Below are 20,330 nucleotides of genomic sequence, written 5' to 3' on the forward strand. Positions count from 1 at the left end.
CAATTTTTATTTTTTGACAAAATTTCATTTTGAAATTTTTCTTTTCTGGATGGATGTGTGTGTGGAATCATACACACTTTTTTAAAAATGTCCCCTCCCCCCACCCCAAAGGTGCAAAAGAGCTTAAATGAAGTGAGAGAAAGTGGGGTGGAAAATCTACGCACTTTTTCCCCCCCTGCCTTTAAAAAAAAAATTCTCCCCTTTTTTCCAACTTTAAAAAACAAAACAAAACAAATGCAAGCGGGAGAATGGTCCCGCTGTTGTGGGGAACTCCCCTGGGTTCTGCACTACCCCGATGAAGTGAACTAGCGAATGGATCTGAGTCCTCGCTCCCACTTCCTTTCCCCAGAGGCCTCCCTGCCCTTGAGGACTCCCCTTCCACTCTCCTGTCTGGCAGAGTCCTCATAACCCCGACAAGGCTGGGCCCAGGATCCCTGGGGGGCTCGACCCCCAACCCTGTTGTGGTCACCCAGGACAGGGGCTAGGGTGTCCCCACTCCAGGGTGCTCTCTCTGCACTGGGCACCTCCCTGACCCACTGATCATTTCATACAATTTAAAGCAAATACAGGTTGTTTAATTAACAATTTTCAAAAATAAGAAAAAAATGGGAAAGGTTGAAGGAAACACATCACCCCGCTCTGTGGCAGGGAACATCACAAAGTGTCTCTGGACATCAGGGCAGTTCACAGTCTGTTCCTGGCTGTGCTGCAGGGACGATGCGGGTTGGACACTTGCTCTGGCGGTGGCCACACGCTCTCAGGCTCTGGGTGGCAGGACCCTTCTTCCCAGTGTCGCCCCCGCTCTGTCAGGGTTACGATCCCCCCCAAGTCCAGCCTGCAGAGCCTCTTGGCTGAGGCGTCTCCATGTGCTGGGCCCACTGCCCAGGGTCCCCCTCACTCTCCCCAGCTGCTCACCATACCCGGCTCTGGACTGCTCCTGCTCCAGCTCCACTGTTCTAGCTCCAGCTCCACTCTGCCTCAGCTCGGCTGCAGCTGATGCTGCTGCGCTGCCTCCAGCTCCCTGGGCTGCTTGTCTGGCCCCGCTGGCTTTGAGGCTGCAGCTCTGCTCCCAGCAGCTCAGCTTGAGCCCCTGTTCTCTCCTTAGCTTGGCCCCACTCCGACTGCCCCAGGCAATCCCAGCTCACACAGAGGATGAAACCACCCTGGCCTCCTGTCTCCCTGATTAGCCTGCCCGCCCTGCCAATCAGACTGACCTGGAGCATTGGCCTCTCCACTGTCAGTCTCAGGCTCCTGATTCCCCATTGACCCTTCCCCTTTTAGTGCTGGGAGCAGCCAACCAGAACACCCCTACTGAATGTTAGTCAGGGGGCAACAGTCCCCTTACACAAACAAACAGAAAAAGTGGGATTTCTCCTCCAATTTTGCAATGGAAAAATCATTTTTTTCTTAAATGTCACTAAAAAAAGAAAATGAGAATGAAAAATGTTTAGGTAGAAAACATCATCAAAACCCCATTTCTCATTTGAAAAAAAAATTTAACAGGGTCTCATTTGCAGGCCTTGATCCCACAAACACACAGCTGCGTAACTTTCCTGTGGTGGCCTTGAAACCAATGAGATCCCTGACACGAGGGAAATGATGAATGTGAGTTAGCATTTCCAGACTCCCAACCTTACCTTGCACTTCCCGAGTGGCTGTTTTCAAATGCACAGTGACCAAGAGCTATGGATAGAGAAGCAACTGCTGGGGGTGGAGCGTGGGGAAAACCAAAACCCAACCAAATACATAACAAATGCAATATTCACCCTTCCCCCACAAAGCAGAGCTAATGAGAAAGCCTCTGATTTCACACCTCACAACAGAAAGAAAAGCTCTGGAAGACAGCCAAAGCCATCGGCTTCCTGATTCCGATCTGTGTATTTAGTCTGTATTATGGTAGCACCTGAAGCCCCGTACCAGGTATTGGGGCCCCATGGCGCTGGGTGCTGCACACACATTGTATATAACACTGCACCTCATAGCCCAGGGCCCTGAACCGGCAAAGACCTGTGCACATGCTTAATGCTACTAGGGTGACCAGATGTGCCAATTTTATAGGGACAGTACAGGGGTCCTGTTCTTATGTAGGAGCCTATTATCCGCCACCCCAGTCCGAATTTTTCACACTTGCTGTCTGGTCACCCTAAACGCTACTACCATGAGTAGTCCCATAAGATCTGGGCAGGGGGAGGTGCCTGCATTTGGGGAAGGTGCAAGTGGCAGGGGGAGTTCTCCATTAAAAGGCTGAGGGGGGAGGGGACATCTGGGCAGAGGGAGTCTCCTCCATTGAGGGAGGGGCGACACAGGAAGGAGGGAGGCTCTGGTTCTCCATTGGGCAGGTTGGGGCAAACAGGGGGGCAGTCTCCTCTCTTGGACACTAATGTTCTGTGAGCCCCAGCATCACCCCCCATCCAGCACTAACTGCAGCATCAAGGCCCCAGCTCACCCCTCTGCACCTCGCTGCTCCGTGCAGGGCGGAGTACACACCGACCTTGGGGGCAGGCAGACGTCGCTCCTTTCTGCAGCTGCCAGCTGAGCACCAGGGACACACAGAGACCCACATCCTGTGGGGCAGGGGAGGAGGTGTCAGCCACCAGCACTGGGACAGCACTGATGCCAATTGTGCAATCGCTACTCCCAACTGTTGAGCCGCAGTGATTGCTCGGGGGGGGATTTCCTGGCAGCGCCTCCCCTTGTGTCAGAAGGTGGAGTTACTCCCACACTGCGGATCTGGCCTGTTGTGCCTTACAAGAGGAAAGCTAATCCTGGGATCTGTCTGCCTTGGGCAGCTGTTTAGCACTCAAGCACCCTGTGCTCTCTCAGTTCTGTATGGTCCCTGGGAGGAATCCCCTTCAGTGTGACAGTCCTTCTCGGGGGTCCAGCCCTGCACTCCTGGAACTGCACCTCTCTGAGCCTTCTGCATGCATGTCTCTCGCCAGGGCCCCCTCCAATTGCTCTGTACCCCAAGGGCCTCCACACTCAGAGGGAACAATGCAAACCTGCCTCTAGCCTGCAGCGACTCAGCCAGCGTAAAACAGCAGGGTTTATTGAATGCCTCAACCCAGCACACAAAGTTCTCAGGGCTTTTGGACTAGAAACTCCCGGCCCAGTCCATCTGGGTCTGTCCCACATCCAGGTGGCTCAGGCTACTCTTTGCCCCCAGTCCAGCAGCTCCCTCCTTCCACCCAACCATCCTATATTACCTTCCCCAACAGCCTTCCTCCATCCGTTGTCTTCAGTTCAGTCCCAGGCAAAAAGGTCAGCTGGGCCCTCTCTCTTCCATCATCCTTTGTTCCCACCACTGGCCAGAACCGTCTGCCTTCCAAGATGGGATGGGCCTCTAATCACCAGTTGCTAGCGTACCCAGGCTGTTGTCCAGGGCGATTGCTAGGTGAAGTCACACCAGGTCCTTGGCAATAACAACGCCCCCCTCCCACCACCTCATTAAACCCGCAGCACACTGGGGAAACTGAGGCACACATAGTACTCATGCAGAACACTAAGAAAATCCCCCACTGCGTCACACTCTCCAAAGAGTTCACATGAGTTACCATGTGATTGTTGCTGCTTCAATATGTATGGGAGCGGTGGAGTGATCTAAGCATTTATGGCACCTGGGCTGGCTCCCTTCCAGCTGTGTTGCATGGGGGCAGGGAGGCAATGGAATGAGATGGCTGGCTTTTTAAAAGACTGCAGTATTGTAGAGATGGTTGGAAATTTATCTTTGATGTTTTTAAATGAAAAATGGCTTTTTAAAGGAAAGAAGAACTTTTGTTTGCTGTGAAGATTTTCAACAAAAAAAAACAAAAACCCAAACACAAACATCTGGGTTTTTTTTTTAAACTTGAGAATGACTTTTTTTTTTTTTTAATTTATCTGAAAAACTGACTTTTTCCGTCTTCTAAATTTTTTCAGGATGGGACACCCAAACTAAAACTCCCACAAAGAACCGTGGCAGCTCTAAATTGCACTAGTTCAGTCTAGAGTTGCCAATTTTGGTTGCATGTTTTCCTGGAGGTTTCAATGCAGGACATAATCTTTAATTCAAGATTAATCTTTAATTCCTGCAGCCTCCAGGACCATGCAGGAAACTTGGGAAGTCTAGTTAGTCTTCACGTTTTTCACCTAAAATTTGAAGTTTTCTGTTGGAAAAAAATCCACTTTTTTCTCTCCCGCTGCAGTACTGAAGAGTTGGAAAATCTGCATGTAGTTTCAGTGAAAGACACACAACCCCCTGGGAAAATCGCACCTCACCCTCAGCCCCAGCAACCATCCTCACTGCAGCTAAAAGCCACTGAGCAAGGCTTGTGTTCAAAGTGTCTCCTGTTCAGTCTGTCAGCCGCCCTCGAGCACTGGGGCAAGACTTGGATGGCTTGTTTTTTTCTAGCTCAAACAGAAACAGAAAAAAATAAAAACCGGCTGGCACTTCAAACTCCCCCCCAACACCCAAGTAGACAAGCCACTGCAGCGTCCTTAATTATCTGGCCAACCACCTCAGTCAACAGTCAGGTTAGGAAGTGACATTATGTGTGTGAAACCCTGTTAGACAGTAAAACCCTCTGACACATCATGTTTAGCTATTTAAATAGCTGTTGCATTATCTGTATTGTGGTCACATCTAGAATTCCCAGACATGGGCCAGCACCCCATTGTGCCAGGTGCTGCACAAACACAGACTATGAAAATGATCCCTACCCAAAAACCCTACAATCTAAGTAATGGCCCATAGAGAAGGCTCAGCTCCCACACACAGTGAGAGACAGTCCCTGCCCAGCTGAGATCAGGGCCCTGTTGTGCCGGGCGCTGCACAGACACACAGCGAGAGACAGTCCCTGCCCAGCTGAGATCAGGGCCCTGTTGTGCCGGGTGCTCCACAATGGAGCTAGAAGATGTAACTGCCAGGTTGAGGAGACATACCCACCCTTGAGCGCTAAAAACAGAGTGTAGCCCTGGTGGTGGGAAGGGCTAATTGCTCAGAGTACAGTCCCACCCAAAATCCTAAATAGGTATGGTCCCTCCTGCTGCCACAGCATGGCAGCTCGATCAGAGCTAGTGTTGGTATGTCTGCTCCAGCCAGGAATTACACCTTCCAGCTCCAGTGCAGATACTCCCAGCCCCTGCCCTGCAGAGCTCATGGTCTAACCAGGCAAACCATCCCTATTCCACGGATAGGGAAACTGAGGCACAGTGACAGGGAGTCTGTGGCAGAATGGGGAATTGAAGACAGATCGCCTGAGTCCTAGCCCAGTGCATTAACAGCAAGACCAGCCTTCCTCAGCCTCCTCTCCCTCCTTTCCCCATTCAGCCTTTTCTCCACTGTACCCACCTTCTGTCAGTCACTTGTCCTGAAGCAGCTTTATTGCTCCTCTCATCCCCTGCTTCAGGCTCAGGCCAGCCTCTGGCTGACAGGTTGAGACAAGACTTTCCCTGGGGACAGGCCCTGTCTACAGAAATAGTTGTGCTGGGATAAGTGGAACTGGTCTAGTGAAACCTGGGGCCCAGGCAAACCCCTGACTGGCTGGCTGGCTGGCTGGCTCTTACTTTGAGTGGCAGAATTTGTTTTTGCTTTAGCAGATATTGGGAGCAGGTTTAAACTAAACTGCAAAAGACTGCTCTTAAACCAGATTAAGCATATCCAGACAATGACCCGGGAAATTGTACCGGTGTAATCACTGCTGGTACACCATTGGCCCAAAGTGAATTCAGCTCAGCAGTCTTTAACCAGAGTCTTAATAAAATCAAAATTAACTCTGATATTCCACAGTGGAGAAATTAAAAGGTGACAATAGCATTTCAAACCTTCAAAGGAGGCCCAGCCCATCAAGAACAACTATCTATCCCCACCCTCTCTTCATTACTGGGTTTTGGAACCCATGTCCCTTGTCTAGCAAGTGCTACTTAGGTGATGGCGAGTCCCTCTGTCACAAAACAGTTCCACTGTCCTTGATTCACATAATCAGGATGACAACACTTTATTCTTCCTGCCCCAATAACAGAGAAACTGGGGATCCCACAGCAACCAAAGTGACCATTTGGGCTGCTGTGGGCTCATGTTAGGCAGGGTGGGTGTGCCTGTGCAAATAAGATCAGCCTCTGAAGTTCTTTTCCACCACTCACCACAATTCACCACTAGATGTCAGGGTAGAGCTCATCCTGACTCTGCTTACATCTACAGCTGCCTAGTGGGGCCACACAGACCCACATAGACAAGGTGTGTGCGTAGAGTAGCCTCTGGGGACCTGGGCCTGTCCACATGTCACTTGGACAGTGGCTTCTCTAAGGGCTAATGGCACTCAGGCCCCACCAGTTCAGTCCCCTCTTTTTCAGCTTTAAACAACCCATCAAGGAGGGGATATAACTGCAGAGCCCCAAACCCCTTTATGGCTGCTGCTTCCATCTCCCTCCTTGGCCAGCAGCCCGGTGGGGTGAGCAGCAGGGAGATGGCAGAGACATGGGAGAAGGCAAAGGTTTTGGCTCTGAAGTTTGAGCCCTCCATTGACAGCACAGAGCAGAGCAAAGCAGAGCTGGCCATGCTCAGAAGCTGCATCTCCCCAGAGTCTGAAGACTCTGAGTGCCCAGCCTGGGAGAAGCACCAAGGGGCCAGCAGGGGAAAACTGAGGCAGAAAGACCCAGACCCTCCTATCTCCTCAAGAGGTATTTAAGTGCTTAACTCCTTCTGGGAGCTAGGCACCTAACTAGCTCTGAGGGTCTGGGCCAGAGTCATTGTCTGAAACCTGCAAAGAGGGCTACATAGGCGATTAAAGGGAAGCACATACATCAGTCATTGCAGGTTTGGGATCCTATGTTCCAGCTGAGCACTTAATAGAAAATAAAATACAGGTCCCTTTAGAAATATCAGCGCTGCACATTAGAGCTAGGAGTTATTACCTCTCGGCTCTACAACTGCAGATTGCCACAGCCCTCCACAGATACAAAATTTGTATCCGCACCCGATCTGCAAAAATAGTATATGGATATACAGCGGATCTCTGCAGATTGGCAGCGCTCTACAGATCGCTTGTTCCACTGTCTATTGGGATGGCGTCCTTCTGGCAAATCCATCTGTATTCACCTCTGCAGGTTTCCGACTGGATCTGACTCCCTTTGATCACCCCACAGCTGTTCTCTTCGGCAGATCCTTTCACGGGGAACCTGCCGGACCAAGGGAGTAGACATTGGTGGCCCTCATGGCACTCAAGGTGTCTTGTTAATGCAGGTCACAGACAGCAGAGCTGTTCTGTGTGTTGAGACCCAGACTGGTTTTGGTGAAAACTTGTTGCTACTTGTAACTGGAGCACAAAGAATCTGGAAATGACGGAGACAAACCTCCCGGAGCCCTGGCATGTTCTCACGGGGTGGATCTCCCCATGCCAGCATCTCTTCTGACTGAGAATGGCGGCTGGGGGAGGGAGGGGGGATGTCACTCAAAGCTGTTCCCTGGGATGCTGCATCTCAACCTTCCTAAGAGTTAGGGTCAAGGTGTAGCATCTTCAAATGGTGCCCAAATGATTTAGGAGCCTAGGCCCCATTGCCTGTCAATGACACTAAGTGCCCAAGTCACTTGGATGCTTTTGAAAACTGTGCCCTAGAGTTTCAAAAATGAGTTGAGTGACTTTGGGACCTCTGTTTATCAGAGGGACCGTGCTCAGCACCTACCAGAAACTGGGCCCTTTAGGCTGCCTCAGCTGGGTACCCAAAATCACTCGTCACTTCTGAAAGTCTTGGCCTCAAATAATAATAACAACAACTCAGCAACCATCCAGAAAAGCAACTCACAGGGTCTGATTTAACAAGGATCCATCCACCCAGGTCCATTTCCTCCCAGTCCCGTTTGCATGGAGGCCAGTCCAGACAAGGTACTTCTCTTGAATGCTGTTCCCCAGGAACTCCTGTAAGCAGGAGAGAGGCACTTGTGGGAGAGAACCCACTGCAGCTCCCAGCTGCTTTGCAAAAGGATTTGTAACAGATTCACATTTGCCGTGGATGAAGCACAGAGCAGGACACACACAATGGCCAGTGGATTATGCTAGCACCTGATGTTCAGTTGCTACCTGAGCTACAGGTTAAATTCTCAAATAGTATTTCCCAAAGCCCCCGCATGTTCCCTTCCTCCGTTTGGGCTCAGGGCTTCAGCCCCAAGTTTGAAAATATTTACAGGTGCTCCACTCCAGACAGCTCTGAATGGTACTGACAGATACCAAGGATGATACTTTCCTTGGTCACTATTCTGTTGCTCAAAGCAGCGAGGAAGGGAGAAGAGAGAAGTACAGTATGAAGATCTACACAGTCCACTCTGAGTCAGTCATCTCATGTCAGTGCCCCCGGGGGTGGGAAGCGATCACGTGGAGGGTTTCCTCCCTCTCCAGTCAAAACAGAGCCAAATCCATGCAGCCCATGGGCACATCCAACCCACTGCAGAAGAGCTAAGTCCAGAGCCCTCACAAGCCACATCCGGCACAATCGGCATCTCATTTGGGTGCAGCCTGAGTGTGCCGCTCCCAGCTCATCTGCTTGGCTTTCCAAGACTCGGTCACACCTTGGGCTGGTCTACAATATGGGGGAAAATCGATTTTAGATACGCAACTTCAGCTACGTGAATAACGTAGCTGAAGTCGAATATCTAAAATCGATTTACTCACCCATCCTCACCGCGCGGGATCGATGTCCGCGGCTCGCCATGTCGATTCTGGAACTCCGTTGGGGTTGGAGGAGTTCCGGAATCGATATAAGCCGCTCGAGGATCACTATAATCCATCTAGATGAGAACGCGATATTATCGATCACCCAAGCAATCGACTTTAAACTCGCTACGATACGGCGGTAGTCTAGACGTGGCCCTAGACTGATGAACTCAAAGCTGAGGGTTTTTCCAGTGCGTTTCCATTGGGTATTTGACACAACCTGTGTATAGTCAGGTTCACTGTATCAGCCTGTAGAACTCAATTATTCATTTCCTGGCTGCTTAATGCTTTTTCCCCCTCAGCAACAGGAGAGGAGAAACCTTAAAATAATTAGATAGAAAAACAATGTGCTTGGAACCCACAAAACTGGCACAGGATTTCCAGTTGGGACAGTCCTGTGATAAACAAGCGTGTGGCAACAAGTTGTTGCAGGCATGGAATTTGGGCTTCCTCCACGACATAATCCACCAAACAGTTGACAAACAGACAAGCGAGCAAGGACATTCCTGGAGAGGTCAAAGATGGTTAACTTTTATGGTCTTTTTTTTTTTTTTTTTTTTTTTTTTTAAGTGGAACTATGAAAGAATGGCCTTGGGGTAATTTTATCATTTTTAAATCAGCTAAAAGGATATATTCAATTGAACCCATCTTCCAAGGTGAAGATTTAACACACCGCCCTCTGCACTGATTTCTCACTTTACATCTCATCCTGCTCCTGGATCACCACCATGCCTGCGCTCCTTGCTGAGCAGTCCTTGCACGGCTCCTGCCCAGATTTTACTCTCTGTAGAAAACCAGTAGCATTTGGCACCATGTGGCAGCCAGTCCGGGGGACAGATTTTGCAGCCTGTGCCCTCTAGAGGAGACAAACAGGAGACACTGTTAATGGCTGAATTAGGTGCTGACATTAAGAGGCTGCCTGGTGCAGCAGCTTGAACAACAGACTGGGTCTCAGGAAACCTTTGTTCTGTTCCTGGCTGCATCACAGACTCCCTGGGTGACCTTAGGTAAGTCATGTCCTGGCCCTGTGCCTCAGTTCCCCCTTTCTCTGGGTGCCTGATCCGTGTAGATTGCCAGCTCTTTGGGGCAGAGACTGTCTGTTTGTGCAGCGCCCAGCACAACAGGGCCCTGATCTCAGCTGGGGCAGGGACTGTCTCTCGCTGTGTCTGCACAGTGCCCTGCACGATGGGGCCCTGATCTCAGCTGGGGCAGGGACTGTCTCTCTCTGTGTGTCTGTGCAGCACCTGGCACAACGGGGCCCTGATCTCAGCTGGGGCATGGACTGTCTCTCTCTGTGTGTCTGTGCAGCACCCGGCACAACGGGGCCCTGATCTCAGCTGGAAGCTGGATACCAGCAGAACTTCCTTGAGGACAGTGGAATTACACCAGGGATGACCAGCACCTTTTCATTCTCCCCAGTGAAGCTATTAGCATTTGCACACCCTGTTCCACACAATCGGGCACACACACCATTGGCACCCGCCCTCACTAACACTATAACATGGGACCATTCACTCAGCTACGGGGCAGCGAGTAAGTGTCACTCAACCACTGCTTGAAAGTGTCTCTCCAAGGACCTTTAAAAGAGCTTCAGTCACAGAGCCCAGAGAGGAGGAGTTGGGGTTACCCCGGGAGCTGCTGCTGATGGGAGCACACAGAGCCTGGCTCAGGCGTGCCACTAGGTGGTTCAGACGGGCGCTGCATTCTGCCCCGTTTCTCTCTCTCCGCTGGGCACCACGGCTCGCGGTGGCATTCGGTGCTGCTCCTGTCAGTCCTTCGTGAGATGAACCTTGAAAACAGCCACGAGACCTGCAGTTAGAGTTCTTGCCTGGCAACAAAGTGGAAAATGGGCACCAAAGAACATGGATCAGGGAAAAAATCAAGGGGAGAAGAGAGAGAAAACTAATTCATTGGGAGGAACCAGGCCAGGGACTGAGGGGTTCCATCCCCAGCTCTGGGGGCGGGTGGATTAGAACAGAGAAAGTTGGGTGTCAGGACTCCAGTGCTCTGGTGTTGTAGCTGACTCATGCTTTGGTCATGGGCCCATCACCTCCCATCTATGGGCCTTAGTTTGGCCCTTCTGTAGCACAGGAATTACGACAGTATCCTGCACAGTCAGCATGCAAATGAGGGTAATTAACCACTGGAACAACGTGCCAAGGGGCGTGGTCGATTCTCCGTCACTGACCATTTTAAAAATCAAGATTGGATATTTTTTTCTAAGAGACCTGCTCTAGGAATTATGATGGGGCAGGTCTCCGGCCTGTGTTACCTAGGTCAGACTAGATTGTCATAATGGTCCCTTCTGGGCTTGGAATCTATGAAAAACTTCTGGGATGAGCTGCAGAGACATGGGAAAGTTTACAGGGCATCCACAAACCTAATAGGATCTAGACACTCACCGAGAATGCTCAGCGCGATCACAGCCAGCGTCGCCACAATGCTCCAGGCCCCCAACACGCCGATGGTGATTTTATACCCATGCAGCTTCACAGAAGAATCTGTGAATTCAGATTTGTAAATCAGCCTCAGTGTCTCCCGGGCTGTGCGACAAGTATCGGCATAACCCTTTGTAGACCTGTCATTACGGGTGAAAGAAGCAGAGGCCAGGAGGTGTTCTGCATCTGCTCTCTGTCTCAAACGCTCCTCAGCAGAGCTGGGTCACAGTTGTCAAAGCCAAAGGCCAAGATCTTAACACAAGAACAGCCATACTGGGTCAGACCAAAGGTCCATCTAGCCCAGTGTCCTGTCTTCCGACAGTGCCCAGTGCCAGGTGCCCCACAGGGGATGAACAGAACAGGGAATCATCAAGTGATCTATACCGCATCGCCCATTCCCAGCTTCTGGCAAACAGAGGCTGGGGACACCATCCCTACCCATCTTGGCTAATAGCCATCAATGGAGCTATTCTCCATGAATTTATCTAGTTCTTTTTGACCCTTGTTATAGTTTTCTCCTTCACAAGTTAATATCCCAAAGTAATTAGGGATTTTAGGTGCCAGCTGGTGCCACCTTACAGAAGGCTGGTTGTTGGGGGGTAGGCTCTCAGCACTACCTGGAAATTAGGGCCTTTTAAAATATTCTCAAGTAAGGCCTCCAAAAACCAAAGGGGACACATTCACCTGTCACTAGAGCAGATTCAAAATCAGAATTTCCATCCCGCAGGAAATTTTGACTTGCTGACTTCTGGTTCTGTCTGGAAACAGAACAAAATAAATCAACATGTTAATTGTCTTGAATGGAACTGAAAGTTTAAACAAATTATTATAACTAAACGTTTCATTTCTGGTTAGTTCGACATCAACCTATGTGCACTGGTGCCTCATGGGAGTTGTAATTCGCATGTCTCATGCCTCTGTTCTCCACTATGCCTTGGGCTCCCAGCTGGACTACATCTCCCACAATGCACCAGACTGGCTCAGCAGGGACCAAGGTGCATTATGGGAGGGGTAATCCAGCTGGAGGGCCCAGCTCATAGGAGCAAATGAGGGCATGAGGCATCCCAGCTACATCTCCCATGAGGCCCTGCAGCAGCTCAGGAGAACAGAGATTAATATTTTGTTTAGATATTCCCCAAGTGGGAAATGATTTACATCGCTGTAGTGCCTCAGAGTCTCAGTCGTGCTCCAGGGCCCCATGTGCTAGGAACTGTACATTATTTATTAGGTATATTATAGTAATGCCCAGGAGCCTCAATCATGCCCCAGGTCTCCATTGTGCCAGGAGCTCTACAGACACAGAACAAAAAGAGGGTCACTGCGCAAGGAGCTCACAACCCAAGTATTAGGCACTGCACTCTGCAGATGTGACACACACACAGGGACACAGATCTGCTGAGTGAGACTGGTCACTTCCAGTGAGTTCGGTTCTGCTGCGAAGAGAACTGCAGGCCCAAGAGCAGATGGGCCAGAAGGTCCCACACTTCTAATTTGCACTCCAGCTTTGTCTGCATGGCCATAGCCTCTAGATGTCCCAGCACCCCAGGCAAGGCACAGTACATATTTTTTCACACAACACACAGTCAACCTGTGGAACTCTTTGCCAGAGGACATTGTGAAGGCCAAGACTATAACAGTTCAAAAAAGAACTAGATAAGTTCATGGAGGTTAGGTCCATCAATGGCTATTAGCCAGGATGGGTAGGGATGGGGGCCCTAGCCTCTGTTTGCCAGAAGCTGGGAATGGGCGATGGATCACTCAATGATTCCCTGATCTGTTCATTCCCTGTGGGGCACCTAGCACTGGGCACTGTCGGAAGACAGGACACTAGGCTAGATGGACCTTTGGTCTGACCCAGTATGGCTGTTCTTGTGTTAAGATCTTGGCCTTTGGCTCCGTGGAATGGGCAACAGGGGATGGATCACTCGATGGTTGTCTTGTGCTGTTTATTCCCTCTGAGGCACCTGGCATTGGCCGCTGTCGGGAGACAGGATACTGGGCCAGATGGACCCTTGGTCTTACCCAGTGTGGCCGTTCTTATGTTCTAGAAACAGATGGCTCCTGCCCTGAAGCAATTAGTCTCAGATGAGATACAGCATGTGGATACAAATAGGGGAAGCAGAAGGAAACAATTAGATTCTGCTGATCAACATGATAAGGTGCACTCACAGCATCTTGCTTTTCAGTCTGTTCTGGCTCCTCTGCATTTTGGCCAAGATTTCTCAAAAGTAACTGGTGATTTCCCCCTCTCCTCCCTGCCCAATTTGAGACCCCTTAAAGAAGCCTTGCTTTGGGGAAATCACTGAGCACCTGCCCTCTAGAACCCTTGTGGTGTCTCGAGTTGGTTCCCCAAAGCAGTCACCTCTTTGTCCACCATGCAAACTCTAACCACCAGCCCAGTACACAGAATTCACGCTGCACGGAATGGGGTGTTTCTATCGGTCTTTCTGCGACACACGGCTGGAAAGGGAGTCAGTTACAGCATTGGAAAATCAGGCTGGGGGGAGAGGGGCAAGGGAAGGGAGAGTTGGAGACACAAACAGGAAGTAGGCACTCAACTCCCTAGGAGTTTCCATGGGCGTTAGAAGCCTGACTGCCCTGGTTGACTTTGAAAATCTTGCCAAAGCTGATAGAGAATGAAGCGACACAGGAAATGGAGGCGAGAAACGTTTATTAGATGAAATCTAACAGAACACGAAGCATCAGAGGCAGGCCACTACTGAGTCCGAAGCAGGACAGAGAGACACTGGATGTGGTGTTGCATGCGTTGTTATCCATATTAAAGTAACGCCTGGAGACTCCATCTGAGACCGCACTGTTCACAAAGGGCAGATGATAATCTCCCTGTTACAGTGGGAACCAAGGCCCAAAGAAATGCACGGACTTGGGTCCCAGCCCAGTGCATTAACCCTGAATGCAGCCTGCCGCTCCTCACTTAGCCCTGCTGCTAGGTCGTGACAGCAGAAAGTCAGACTTGGCCCAAATCGCATTCAGAACACCGCCAACGTCCTTTTGTGATGACCCATGTCTGCAGGTCAGCGGGAACCTCACTCCACTTAGTCACCGTATGATCCAGGGCCTGCACAGGGTGAAGCCAGAAATAGCCTCAGGCCCTTCCCCAGAGTCATCTTCTGTAACGGCTGACTCTGCCCGGGGAATTAGGATACAGCAGGGGTAGGTAACCTATGGCATGGGTGCCAAAGGCGGCCCATGAGCTGATTTTCAGTGGCACTCATACTGCCTGGGTCCTGGCCACCGATCCAGGGGGCTCTGCATTTTATTTAATTTTAAATGAAGCTTCTTAAACATGTTAAAAACTTTATTTACTTTACATATAACAATAGTTTAGTTATATATTATAGACTTATAGAAAGAGACCTTCTAAGAACGTTAAAATGTATGACCGGCACGCGAAACCTTAAATTACAGTGAATGAATGAAGACTCGGCACAGCACTTCTGAAAGGTTGCCGACCCCTGGGATACAGCATCAATACAGTCAGTGCCTGCGGCACTGGGGCCCCCAGCCCTGCTTGCATTGCACAGGCGTGTTCAGGCCCAAACCATGGACAGCAATAACCCCTGAGTGGCTGCTGGGTTATTCATATTAAACACCGGGCCCCGTTGGGCTGGGTGAGACACAAAGACGTCAGTGATCCCTGCCCCACACAACTCATCGGCTTAGCTAGAATTCTAGTTGCATACAAACTATGCAGGAAATACAGCCAAGCTCTCCAGGTCCTGGCTCAGACGGGAGCGTAGGGGGCCGCGTCTTGCGGAGACCAGCAAAGCGGGAACAGTGCAGAGGTAAAGTGCTGTCCCATAATCGCCATACGTGGACATGGCTGGCTGGAGTTCAGCACAGAGCTGCTCCACCACTGCCGCTCTGGGTGTACTGCTCTGATACACACACTCTGCATCCCCCCCTTCCTGTTCTCCATCACCCCCATATGAACATCCCAGTAGCTAGGACACACTAAGTACCTCCCACACTATCGAAGCATCTCAGTCTTTATTGTGTTTGTAATAGAATCATAGAACATCAGGGCTGGAAGGGACCTCAGGAGGTATCTAGTCCAACCCCCTGCTCAAAGCAGGACCAATTCCCAACTAAATCATCCCAGCCAGGGTCCTCCCAACCCTCCTACCCCCACCCCCCATGAGGCAGGCTAGTGCTTTTATCCCCATGTCACAGATGGGGAAACTGAAGCCCGGAGCAATGAAAGGATTCGTCCCAGGGTCACACAAGAAGTTCTTGGCAGAATAAGATCCGAACCCAGGCCTCCCACATGCCAGGCCACAGCCTGAAACACAACATGAAGCTGCCCCCTGCCTGCTTCCCATCCATCCTCTCTCAGACCCCACCAAAAGCACAAGCCGGAATTACTGAGACAGATGAGAGACAGCCTGCAGAGACTTTGAGCGATACCTTGGATCCTGGCCGCAGATGGGCGGCTGGTGGTTCCCATCTTGGGCCGGATATTCAATACAGTGTACCCCTCTTCGTCCTGCATCCTCCAGAGTCGCGGCCTTCGTCTCCCAGCAAACAGGAAGAAGGGGGAAAAATCAGAGAGACCCTGAGGGACTGGGGTGAGACTCGGACCGTTCGGCTTGTGGGGCTCTAGTGTGCAGAGGAAATGGCCGCCTCCCCTGGCCACACGCTTCAAAACCACACAGGAAACATAACTGCCACAGCAAGCTAGCGAGGGCACTAGCAAGGGGGACAAAACATGGACCTTGTGTCCTATGCAAAAAGCAGCCTCAAAGCTCTTCCACTGCCTAAAGGCACCGATTCCCGGCTCGTTCCAGTGGCCAGCCCCTCACCGCAGAGGGATACGGCTGGTGTGAGGGTGAAGCACCAGACCCTAAATCCAGTAGCCAGGCCCCTGGGTGCTTAGCAGGTGGGAGGACTCGGGCACTCTCTGGAGAATCTGGCTTGTGAGCTCCCCATTCAAGGTCGATGGCCTAGTGACAGCTCATGCAGCCCCAAATGAGCAGGGGGGGGATCTACACTACAGCTCTGCTCTCCTGCCGTCAGGGAGTCGAGCCCCAATTCACCCCCACGTGAAGTGGGTCCGACAGGCACTGGGGGAGAAGTTCTCTTCATCTCCAGCTGGAGGGGAGTCCTGAAGGTCGTCCCTCTGCAGGCTAGACAGCTGCCCCCCAAGGGGCGATTTGCTCATTGTTGGTCCTAGCAACTCCCTCGATTCTCACTCGTGGCTCCAAGTACCTGCTTGTGTTCACCATGGTTCAGGCCTTGCCTGGCAGGCTAAACCCAGCAAAAGGAGCGAGCGCCAGAAACTGCCAGACAAGGGCATGTCCGTCCCTCCGAATGCCCATCAAGGAGCTGGAGATGAACCTATGGAGCATATTAGGTCATTGATGCCAAACGAAGCTGGAAAAGATGGCACTGGGCCCCCTGAGCACGGTCGTGTTGATGGAGAGGAATCAAAGTTCTGAGCCTTTTACCTTGCCCCACCAGCCAGGAAGCTGAGGGCCTGGACTAATCAGTCACTAATCTCTGCAGCACACAAGGGGACCAAAGGGGCTGTTCACAAGGCCTATTTCCTTACATCCAGCCTCGAACCAGAACGCTGCCCTTTCTAGGGTAGGCTGAAATGTGGCAGCCCAAGCAGCCCGGCTCTGGCCTCAAATACTGACCCCTGAGTGAATGGAAACTGCCATGGGTGAGAAATGGCTGATCTGAGAGGCTCACAGAGGCCATATGAAACACTAGTGCGCAGGCATAGTGGGGCTTGCTGGCCAGAGGCCACTTCTTGTGGGTCAGCATCACACTCCTGCCTTTGCAGAGGTGTGCAAAGCCGGTCTCTGATTGGCTAGACCTCTCCTCCTTGTCTTTGAATCTATGGCAGTTACCCCCGAAAGCACCAGATATTAGACCACGTGGTTGTGATGACGCCTCGTCATGGTGCATTCATCAGTGAAATCCTCCTATTGAAGCAGAGCCCACAGACTTGGCCAAAACTCCACCGGAACTTTTTTAAAATAAAAAAAATTGTTTTGGACAAAAATGACAGTTTTGGAAACTGAACATTTTGCAGTCTCCCTCCCACCCCAACTTCCTTTGCTTTTGCCACTGAAAAAGGATGGGGGCAGGAAGAGAACAAAGGGGAAAAATCCAAACATATTTTGGTTTGGTCCTTGTAAGTTTCCATAACATCTTTCCCTTATTTCCACCAGCTGTGGGAAGACTGCTCCCCAGCTGAGTTTGGCTCAGCTCTGTGGGCGGCTGGAGAATCTCTGTATCGGTTGACTCCATGGAACATAGATCCTTGCTTTGGCGACTGCTAAGGCTGGGGCTGGGGCAGGATTTTGTGAAGCACAAAGCCCTGTTGAAAGGCAGGAAGACTAAGGCACCTAACACCCCCAGCTGGCCCAGTCATAGGTGGGAGAGCAGGGGGCCACCGCTGGGTTTAGATGAGAAGGAAAGAGGGTGAACTCCAGGTGACTGAGCTGAGGGTGTGAAAAAGGAAACAGCCCCCCAACCAGAACAAGGCAGCTGGAACAATTTGTACAATGAGGGGCCAAGAGCCATTGAACCAAACCATAAACCTGCATATGATGGAAACCACTTCAAGCCAGGCGATGTGGCAGCTTGTTCAAAAGAAATAGATAAGTTCATGGAGAACAGGTCCATCAAGGAATGGTGTCCCTAGCCTCTGTTTGGCAGAAGGTGGAGATGGATGGCAGGAGAGAGATCACTTGACGATCACCTGCTCTGTTCATTCCCTCTGGGGCACCTGGCACTGGCCACTGCCGGAAGACAGGATACTGGGCTAGACAGACCTTTGGTCTGACTCAGTAGGGCCGTTCTTATGCGCCCCACAACATCCCAGGGTTGCGCAAAACTAGGAAACCGGCATAGTGGTTTCTCGACTGGTTGGTTTAACTCACTCCTAAATTTAAGAAGCTGGTAACTAATCCTAAATTCTATCTTCACTCACCTCTGCAAGACAAAGGCTGGCGTGTGTGCAGGCCTGTGTGGGGTCTTGAATAAATACTGTTCTCCATTTTGATCTGAGCAGCTCACCAAAAATTGAGAGTCTAGCAGGCTGTCTCAGTTAGGAGACATTGGTGAGACTAGAAGCTGGTATTTATTTGAGGCAGGTTTGTTTATTTACAAAGACCATACACAGGATCTGTTTCCCTTGACACAGAAGAAAACCGGTAAACACAAAACAGCTTATTTTGCTCTCAGCACCAACAGCATATTTTTCAGCCTGCACCTCTAACCACTAAACCTCACCCCAGGCTCAGACACTGTTTTCTGCTGTTACTTTCAGCTGTCTGTGTAGCTCTATAGTTCTGTGTTCTGCACCCACCCATCCAAAAACGGGCAAAACCCTGCCACCCATTCAGTACAAAAGTCTCAGGCAGGCTTACATACCATGCCTGGGGAGGGGGCTTGCAATTACCTTTTTCTGACAGTTGTGTTAATTGAAAGGTTCATTCACACCCCATCAGTCTCAATGAGGTTTGTGCAGCCATCACCACCTCTCAGCATAACAATACTATTCAGTGTTTACGATGGGTATAAACAGATCGCATGTCTGGAGAGTTTGCACCTGCAGTGGTCGGTGCCTGGACTGATTCTGGCTTTCCAGGAAAGTCTGGTGGTCACAGCAGACAGTGCGGACGAGAAGGGGTCTGTACGAAGGACGATCCAAGTTCTACATGAGACTCGTGCATCTGACAAAGTGGGTTCCACCCCCACGAAAGCTGATGCCCAAATAAATGTGTTAGTCTTTAAGGTGCCACCGCACTCCTCGTTGTTTTTGCTGAAACACACTAACACGGCTACTCCACTGAAACTAGAGACTAAGGCTACGTCCACACTATGGCATAATTTAGAATTAGCTAAAACCGGTTTTATTAAACAGATATTAAAACGTCGATTGTGCGCGTCCACACTAGGCACATTAATTCGAACGTGTGTGTCCATGATCCGTGCTAGCGTCGATTTCTGGACAGTGCACTGTGGGTAGCTATTCTGTAGCTATCCCATAGTTCCGTGTCTCCCCCGCCCTTGGAATTCCGGGTTGAGAGCCAGTGCCTGATGGGCAAAATCATTGTCGCTGGTGTTCTGGGTACAGCCTCACCCCTCCCTTTGTGAAAGCAGCAGACAACCATTTCGAGCCTTTTTCCTGGGTGAACCGAGCAAACGCCATAGAACTGCAAGCATGGACCCTGCTGAGATCACTAACGCCATCGTGGACGTTGTAACACTTCGCGCATTCTCATGCTGTCTATGGTGAACCATGAACTACAAAGGCAGGCGAGGAGGAGGCAGCTACGGCAGCGTGGCGACGAGAGCGATGAGGACGTGGACACTGATATCTCCCTAACGCGGGCCCGCTGCGTTTTGGAGCTACTGCTGGTAATGGGGCAGCTTCTACCCATTGAACGCCGATTTTGGGCGTGGGGAAACAAGCACAGACTGGTGGGACCACACAGTTTTGCAGGTGTGGGATGATTCGCAGTGCTGCGAAACTTTCGCATGCGTAAGAGCACTTTCTTTAAACTTGTGACTTGCTTTCCCCTGGCCTGAAATCCATAACCAAGATGAGAGTAGCCCTCACAGTGAGAAGCGAGTGGCAACAGCCCTCTGGAAACTTGCAACTCCAGACAGCTACTGGTCAGCCGGGAATCAATTTGGAGTGGGAAAATCTACTGTTGGGGGCTGCTGTGATGCAAGTAGCCAAAGCAATCAATCATTAATGCTGCTATGGAAAGGTTGTGACTCTGGGAAACGTGCAGGTGATAGTGGATGCTTTGCTGCAATGGGATTCCCCAACTGTGGGGACCATAGATGGAACCCAATATCCCTATCTTGGCCCCGGAGCACCAGGGCACCCAGTAGTAAACCGCAAGGGGTACTTTTCAATGTGCTGCAATCACTGGTGGATCACAAGGGACGTTTCACAACATCCACATGGGATGGGCAGGAAGGGTTCAATGACGCTCGCGTCTTCAGAAACACTACTCTGTTTAATTGTCTTGCTGAAGGGAATTACTTCCCAGACCAGAAATAACAGCTGGGGATGATGAAATGCCTGTCGTTATCTGGGGACCCAGCCTCCCCCTTAATGCCATGGCTCATGAAGCCATACACAGGCACCTGGACAAGTGGTCAGGAGCTGTTCAGCTACAGGCTGAGCAAGTGCAGGATGGTGGTAGAATGTGCATTTGGC

At 50.8% G+C, this 20,330-nt stretch overlaps 1 protein-coding gene and 1 pseudogene across 2 annotated transcripts in view; one reads left to right on the top strand and one right to left on the bottom strand.

Moving 5' to 3' along the window:
* LOC116829207 (C-type lectin domain family 2 member D-like) overlaps positions 1-20,330 on the top strand; it is a 276,193-nt gene that overhangs the window by 39,180 nt on the left and 216,683 nt on the right. The window lies entirely within an intron of this gene.
* LOC142047650 (killer cell lectin-like receptor subfamily F member 1) lies at positions 7,008-15,632 on the bottom strand (annotated as a pseudogene).

Source organism: Chelonoidis abingdonii, chromosome 12 (genome assembly GCF_003597395.2).
Source record: "Chelonoidis abingdonii isolate Lonesome George chromosome 12, CheloAbing_2.0, whole genome shotgun sequence".
Classification (NCBI taxonomy): Eukaryota; Metazoa; Chordata; order Testudines; family Testudinidae; genus Chelonoidis; species Chelonoidis abingdonii.